The 8,733-nt window shown below is 34.9% G+C and overlaps 1 long non-coding RNA gene across 2 annotated transcripts; it reads right to left on the bottom strand.

The window, feature by feature from the left end:
* Positions 1-443: 443 nt before the first annotated feature.
* LOC114284899 (uncharacterized) lies at positions 444-5,227 on the bottom strand. Of its 2 annotated transcripts, XR_014350192.1 has the most exons (6): positions 5,012-5,227; positions 4,615-4,706; positions 3,943-4,124; positions 1,847-2,846; positions 1,489-1,716; positions 444-919 (listed from the first exon to the last, which is right to left on the bottom strand). It is a non-coding gene; the product is annotated as an uncharacterized LOC114284899 (long non-coding RNA). The 2 variants fall into 2 exon arrangements; XR_014350191.1 differs by lacking the exon at positions 5,012-5,227 and having other exon boundaries at positions 4,615-4,804.
* Positions 5,228-8,733: the final 3,506 nt, after the last annotated feature.

The following is an 8,733-nucleotide window of genomic DNA, read 5'->3' as shown; positions in this document are numbered from 1 at the left end:
GGGAAAGACACTACTAAAAAAAGTACTTTTTGTGACCGCTACAAGCCGTCGCAAATAATAAAAAAACAGTCGCAAAAGACTTTTTGCGACGGCAAATGAGGGTCGCGAATGTGGGGGTGGCAAATACTTTTTGCGACCGCAAAACAACAGTCGCAAACTATTTGCAACCACCTAACCTACTTATAGCGACTAATATTTTGCCGTCGCAAAAGAGTTTAAAAAATGCCTACAATGTATTAGTGACCATCTTTTTACCGTCGCAAAAAAAAAAAAAAAACAAAACCTACAATCGTATATATATATAGATATATATATATATATATTCAAATATTATATACAATAAACGTAAAGACATATTTGCAAAAATCTCAACATTCATGCATTATTTTTCATTTCTTCCTTTAATAAAATCTCAACATTCATGCATTAACACTTCTTCTACACTTTCCTCGAAACTATCACAAACCTCAAAATATAATTTCCATTAAACCAAAGAACTAAACAATCAAAAAGAATTGAAAGTGAATTAAATACACATCCATGCTTCCTAGGTCCACACAATATTCTTTTCTTTTTTTAACCTAAATGGTGTAAAAAAAAAAAAAAAAAGCCGCTCTATTCTTACTTGCGTGTCTTCTTCTTTTCCATGTAACGCATAACAGCGCTGCTCCTACTAGTTGAAGGGAATGAACTTTCAGGATACAATGGAGGCGGCTCTCCCATGAGAGCCATTGGAGAAGCACCAGTCTTGATGATCTGCAGCACTACTCTCCACGCTAAGACCAGAAAATGAGATGCTGGAATGGGTATGCGTTGCAAAGCAAAGATTTGGATTAGTTTTAGAGCTTATCACGGAATCAGCAGATGCCGGATTGCTGATAGCCGGCTGCATTGACTTAACTAGTCCAATTGATGACCCCTGGGGAAAACAAACAACATTTGATGATAAGTGCATTTTAAATTAGATGTAAACTCACAAATAACAAGGGGTTTCAGTAGTACTTCAATGAGAGAAAGCATAAGCATTTATTTAGAAACTCCAGCAGAAATATTTGATGACATACATGCAAGTGTGAAATGTTTGCTAGAACGTGATTGACAGGTGTTGAAAGGAGAGGAGAGGTGTTTATGTCAGTTTGGCAAGCAATAATCATGTCAGAAATTCAAGAAGCATGGCTATGATTGAAAACGTGTCATATAACATTCCAAGAAGAAAGGCCCACAGCTCAAAGCCAATGAGTAAGGTTGAGAGGGCAAATAATGATGGTACTGTTTGGCTGACTAGAATGATTAAGATTGTGAGGACCAAGAAAATATATGAAGAATGGAAGAGCAAAATCTTCACAACTATGCTGTAAAACAAAGGTGTTGCAAGAACTATCACTAGATCATATGCAAAAGTCCTACTATGAGAATTCAGAAGAGAATGATAAACTAAGAGCAAGGTATGCAACCATGGAACTATAAAAGCAATTTGGTTACACCAACCATGGAGCAGCAGTATTAATGTCAGTTTCAACCTTGTTGATGTTGTTTTGAACATCAGGAGGTAAAAAAAGTTAATCCACTCTGATATGCTTAGCTGCTTCAAGATAATCCAATACACTCCCAAGACTCTCAACAATGGTGTTAGCTTGCCACACGACATAGTCCAATGTATTCGATGTGCTAGTATGGAACTTCCCTTGTCCAGTATACAAAACAACGCATCCAATGCTGAAATCAAAAACATAGAACAACAATGGACTCTCAGACAAATCGATCCAAATCCAAATATTCAATTTAAACTCGTAGGTATTGTGTGCGTATGTGTGACATAGAGAGAGAGAGAGAGAGAAAGATATACATTGCAGCAATGGTGAACGACAGAAAAATGAGAGAAAGCACATAAGCTGTTCGAGAATAGCCATCGTATCGACGTTGGCAGCAGCAACAACAGAGACAGAGGAGGAGCAGAGAAAGGCCAAATCCCACAAACCAGATTGCAGCAATAACAAATAGGGGAGCACCAGTAAAAGCCACGGACTGCATTTAGAACTGAAAATATCTACACTAGGACACCTATTATTTGACCCTCACTTCCAAAAGACAGAATTGCAATATCACTATAAATTTGTCAGAGGCTCACATACAGACTAACTGAAGGTGTAAATCCCAACAACAATTACACTACCCACTAAGAGAAGAGGCTTAATAAGGATTCTCCTCACAAGTTATACGTCCAAGGCATGTACCAGTCTTCAGACAAGTAGAAAGCAAACAGGTCAGAATTGACTACGAAGCAATATTAGAAAAATTGACCCCTGAATTTTTACAAGTTCAGCAAAGTGATAAAAATAGGGGGTAAGGTCTAAAAAGATTAATGCTATCAAGGACACAACCAGATTTAAATATATCAGAAGAGAATTAAGCATGTTCAATTTAATTAAGGTAAGTTACAAAGAACAATACTAAGCTGAGAGTATTAAAGGGCCTGTGCATCCCAGCACATGAGAAAGAAATAAAAGATGACTACCATGTTTTGGTCACGCCCACATGAAATTTATGAAATATGAAAAATCAATTTTGCAACTGAACATAATCATGCCCTGAAACAAATGAGGCTTGGACTATGGAGTTACAATTGAAATAAAGAAAAACGTTGATAAATTTAAAAAATATTTTTCAGAATAAGAAGAGATGACAAGTACCAAAAAATAATTGATAATGTAATACCTCTATAGCACTTTTTCCTTTTAGTACTCGTTCTTTATCAATGCCCCAAGATAGGCATTCAGTATTTCTCCTTCCTTCACGATCTGTAAAAAATATATCTGGATTCTCTTTCCCAATCTCCATTGATTGTCCTTTCCATAGATTAGTTGAGATAAAAAGCAAAAAGGTTAATGAGTTCACATCTAAAAGAGAGATCTTTCAGGGGATTATCCAAAACCACACATAGACATGCAACATGCATAAGTGTAAACACATCGTCATGAACTCTACCAAGAACAATAATTAGAACCAAAAGTTATTCATAGACAAATTCCTCTCCCTTTGCAACCAACTGCACAAAGCAAATAAAATAATACAAAATCCAGTGAACCAAAGTCCCCGAGTTTGTAGAATTTGACCAACTTTTCCATATAGAACTATGAGAAATTAATTAGAAGTCACGGGAAGATGGAAATCATATCCATCACAGAGCTAAACTATGGATGCTACTAAAGCTTTTAAACCCAATGGATAGATGAAATTTGGGTGGGTGCCTATTATCCTTCATGTCATTTACAAAAATAAATATTCAAGCTTCCCAGCAACTTATTAGTTGGATTAGGACAATATCTAAGAAATCATTGGTGATTAGTTAAGGTTTTATCTGTGACAAATTTTTTGTCGCCAAGCCCATATGTGTGCTCGGGGAATCTTGTTAATGAGAATATATCATAACATCCAAAAAATCTGAAAAAAAAATAACTGGTATACAGTTCAATTAAGCTTGTATGTGTGTGATGGTGTCGGATAAGCTTTGTCGCTGAACATTGACATATACACATATCCACACGAAGATGCATGAACCCAAGGGAGATAACTTTTCTTTTCTTTTCTATTTTTTTTTTTTTTTTTTTTTTTTTTTTTTTTTTTTTTTTGCGCCGATGGTTCATCAGGAAAATGCTCTCATCTTGGATTTTTAATTGCTCAACAAAAATAAAAGCAAAACATCAATGAGACTTAAAAAAAACTTAGTCAAACAGAACAGAGATACATATTTTAGAATATGACAATTCAGAATCTGAGTGAAAAAGCCTTTCTTTAAAGTTTCAACCAATGAATGATGCTCCACAATGCAAAATTGTTGGTCCTTGTAGGGACATACATAACAAGTGATATAAAGCACCAAAGAAATCATTTGAAACCGAATGAATAAGACAAACACTTAAAATTCAAAAAATAATCACTTACATTATTCATATGCTTCCTCGTGTCCTCCCCTCAAATGTTGATATGATCTAATGCAAGAATTGACCCAAGTGCAGTCACCAATAGCACTTTTAGGACTGGAATTGATGAGGCAATGAAGAGATCCAAAAGCGCCATCTCGAAATTATTATTATATCACAAATCTTAAAAATTAACTTCACCTCCTGTACATACACACACACACACAAATTTCAGTTAAGTCCTACACATCGTACCTTTGTGTCATTATTGCAGAGAATATTGAGAATGAAGGCCACCAAAAAGGCATTTATGATCTATTTCCAATTTTTTATTTTTATTTATAAAATGTGAAAATTAAACATATACATGTACCAATTAGTTCGGTTTTAGGAGAATTTGATCAAATGATCAAAAATCTAAAATAAATAACAAATAAATGTAGTTGTTTTTTGCTAGCATGACCAATTCAAAAGTCCAAATCTTAGATTTAATTTAACATAGCAAAAAATATGATCAAATTTTCAGCACATATTAATTCAACTAAACATTTCAAATATATATATATATACAAGTTTTCTTTCAATTGAGTATCAGTTGATCTACAAAATCATCAAACGTGTTTTGGCTACCTCAACCTCAATGCAAACGCCAAACTTAAAAACTTCACAAAATCGAAATTGAAAATCAATGTACCTTCTTCATGTGCATCATCAAGCCATTGCAAGTGTAGATCCCAACATCTTGAAGCTTCTTCACATCTGCGGCATTGATTCCATGAGCAATCACTGCAAAATCACATGGATACAAACAAAAAGAAATTATAAATTAAACTTCGATTAAGTTAAAACAAAGCACACGCCAATCCAATTTCTATACATGTAGAACCACAGAAATCCATCACCGATCATGACTATCAAACTTACAGTAAAGATATATATAGATGAAAATTAAAAGCAGATTAGAAAAATATGTGAATCTCGGTATAAATCAAAGTTACTCAGCAATGAATGAACACACACACACACACACACACACACACACACACATATATATATACATACGAAAATATAGCAAAAGGATTGATTCAAACCAAAGCTTCGTAGCTGAGAGAGAGTTAGATCAATCATGAGTTCAAATCACTCCAAAATCTATACACAGGTATTTGAAATAGAAATAAATAAGAGAAGAATAGAATTAAATCAAAGCGATTCAATCAAATAGCAAGAGTTTAAACTCATTCAAGTTGATTTCACACATAGGGCCAGAGTATAATACCATGAGATTATAGCTAAACACCCACAGATTTCCACACACACACACACACACAGAGACTAGGCGAGTGGACGGTAATCGGCGCGAGTCATATCACGATCGACACAGAGCATCGCATAGAGAGCGTAAACTATTCCAGGAATGTAACCTAAGATCGTCAATACCAAGCATATGAAGAACTCTACCTGCAATCCACAATATATATACATATATAAATATACAAATATGTATGTATGCATAGAGAGAGAGAAAGGAGATAGAGAGAGAGAGAGAGAGATTCATACCACTAGAGTTACGACCATGGCGAGCAAAGAGAGCGAGAGAGACAGAGAGTGCGAGAGACCTCTCTGTTTATCAATGTCGTGAAAATGACAGTGAAAGGGCTTAGGGCATAGGTGAGTGTAACGAAAGGGAAAAATAAATTGGGGTCAATGAAGGGAATAAAAAATAGGGGTAAAATATGCCTTTTGGCACAGATCATTTCCAAAAATGTTTTTTTTTTTTGCGACGGCTAAATTGTGGGTCGCAAAAAACTAGACGCAAAAAGTCACTTCTTTAGTAGTGAGAGAAAGAGAGATAGTATACAATAGAGAAGAAGATCTATATAAAAAAAAAAATAGAGAGAAAGATCAGCATAAAAAAAAAAATGAGAGAAAGAACAATGGCATTATTTTGTAAATTTGAAGATATAAAAGGGTATTTATGTCTTAAACAATGATTTGCTCACCAAATCAACTCGTCAATGTCACTGCCAATTAACTTAGATGGAAAAGTTAACGGTGTGTTTTGGTTTATAAATCACGTGGGGGTTATGTGGTGATTTCTAAATGTCAATGGATAAATCGCACCCGACCCAAACCACAAGGGGTAAAGTGAAATTTGCCCTTATATTTATTAGCTTATGGGAAAAACACTAAATTTATTTATATTTTTATTCCTGTATAAGTAGAGATAGTTAACACTAATTTTTTTTTTCTTAACATATGCCTGGTTAACAAGACAAGGATTGCACCGACCCGCAAAGCTTCAAGTTGAAGAAAATAAACCCACATCGTCGCAAACTGTGGGCTGCGGTTTGTGCGAGTTAATCGGTTTTGCGAATGGGTATGAACCAGTTAAGCGGGTTGGACCTCTGTTTTTTTCATGTAATTTTCTTGTAGGGCTTAATTTTCAAACCCTTTTTTTTTGGACTTGTTTACTACTATTTAATTAATTTTAATAGGCCAAATATGTAAAATTAATAGATATGATACTTGAAAACCATACATATGTAAAATTAATAGTTCAAACAACAATGTATAATTAACAATTAACGGCTTCAACTAAAGCATTAAAAATCTATTATTCAAAAGTCATAAGAATAAAAAATAAAAAAGAGATAATTGTTAAAAAGTCCAAGCTAAATAAGTTACAAGGTATTAGATTTAGTGGATATTTTTTGTTGGTAAGAGGTCTATCGTTTGTGAAATAATTTGGTGATAAGTCATTTTGTTGATTTTGGAGGATATTTTGTTTCTAATTTTACTCTTTATCTACCTGTTGACTTTTTTTTACTATTTGTTGACTATCTATTCAAATTTTTATATATCTATTTAAATTATTTTCTATTTGTTCAAATTTTTTCCTTATCTGTTCAATTTTTCCCCCATATGTTCAATTTTTTCCCTTATCTATTGAAATTATCTGTTAAAATTATCTATTTGTTCAATTTTTCAATTATTTGTTTAAATTTCATATCTATTCAATTTTCCTCTATTTGTCCTTATCTGTTGAACCTATTTGTTCATTTGTTTTTATCTAATCAATATTTTTGTTAGATGTTTGATTTGTTAAAAAAAATTGAATCTGTTTAAAAAAAATTAAATTTGTGCAATTGTTATTGTGTTAGCTATGTAAATTAAATCTATTTCTTCTTCATCAACATCAACAACAACAACAACAACAAATAGATTTGAGAGCCACGAAAAAAGAAGAAGAATTCCTATAGATCTGTGTTCAAATCCAACATAATTCTTACTATCAGTTAAAAATTGAACAAATCTAAAGCTATACAGATCATGTATACAAAGTAGGGAGAGAGAGAGAGAGAGAACAACAACCCCAAAAAAAATAGATAATTAGATAATGAACAACAACAAGCCAGATCACAAAAAAAAAAAAAAAAAAAAGATGACTACATAATAACAAATTTAATAACCAAATAAAATCCAATCATTCTAACATTTACTAGAACATATAAGGAACCAACAACCAAGTTCAATCACATCTCCATCCATGAAATAAGGAAAAAAAACTGATCATTAAAACATAAAACCAATTAACTTTAAATTAACAGTCTTGCAACCAAATGTACTCCAAAAACTATAATACACAGAATGATATATTACAAAGAAGTAGAACAATTATATGATAAGCCCAATTTAAATCAATCTGTAGCCATCACAAAACCCTAGACGTACAACATTTGAGCAAGTAACCAAGTTAAGGCAAACATTCATTACATACAAATATGGGTGTAAATTGGTCCGCCCCATGTCAGGCTGCCCGGGCTTTCGCCAAAATTCAGGTTGGTCCACGGGAAAAAAAATTAGGCCTTAGCCCATGTCTAGGCCTAGGGGGTATTCGGACCTTAGACGGGGTGGGGCGGGGCGAACCAGGTGGCCTAAACATTTTTTTTTTAAATTTTTTTCTATTTTTTCTACCAAAATTTTATTCTTTTCCACTAAAAATGACATTGGGTCTCAAGCAAGCCGGGCCGGGCCTTGGGTAGAGCTTTAAGTGGGCCTTGAGCGGGCCAATGAGCCGGGCCGCGCTTCAAAATGATGGCCCAAGCCCAGGGTTCCAAGCTAAGTCTAGGCCCAGGCCCAACTGAGCCTAAGCGGGCCAAGCCCACCCCAGGCTGCTGGCAGGCTTCAGGCCGCTCACGGGCCGCAGGCCATTTTTACACCCCTACACACAGAGAGACCAAAAATAAATAAATAAAGATGAACTCGAAGTGAGAACTGGTGAGTCACACCAATGCTCAGTTCCTCCCTTAGAAGGGTGGCACACCAGTGCTTAGTTTGACCCCTTTTTTTTAGTTTTCCCATGAACTCGAAGTGAGAACTGGTGAGTTGGCAGCAGCGCGGTGGACTGATGGCGCGGGAGCTGCGGCATTGGTCAAAAATGAATAACGGCTGTGAGATGGAAGATAGGGCGGTGATAGTTGTTGGTGTCGTCACCTCAAAGATATGGGATGATGAAGAGTAAAGCGGTATCGCCTCCGATCTCAGAGCTTAATCTCAATTCCGATCTCAGATCTTGGTCACCACTGCATCGCTGCCATCTCTGACAATCGGAATCAGCAACGAACAGTGTGGGAGAGAGAGTAGAAGGAAGAGAGAGAACGAGAGAGCTGTAATTAGGGTTTGGGAATGTGAGTGTATACGATAGCTATAATATATATATATATATATAGGGTAGTTTGTTCATTTTACCTAGGTATGTCCTTATGGACAAAGTATTTTAGAGTGTCGACTTTTAGCTAAACAAAATTCAAAT

This window comes from Camellia sinensis, chromosome 14 (genome assembly GCF_055761805.1).
Source record: "Camellia sinensis isolate YWXY chromosome 14, ASM5576180v1, whole genome shotgun sequence".
Classification (NCBI taxonomy): Eukaryota; Viridiplantae; Streptophyta; class Magnoliopsida; order Ericales; family Theaceae; genus Camellia; species Camellia sinensis.
This window is presented reverse-complemented; position numbering and strand designations above follow the sequence as displayed.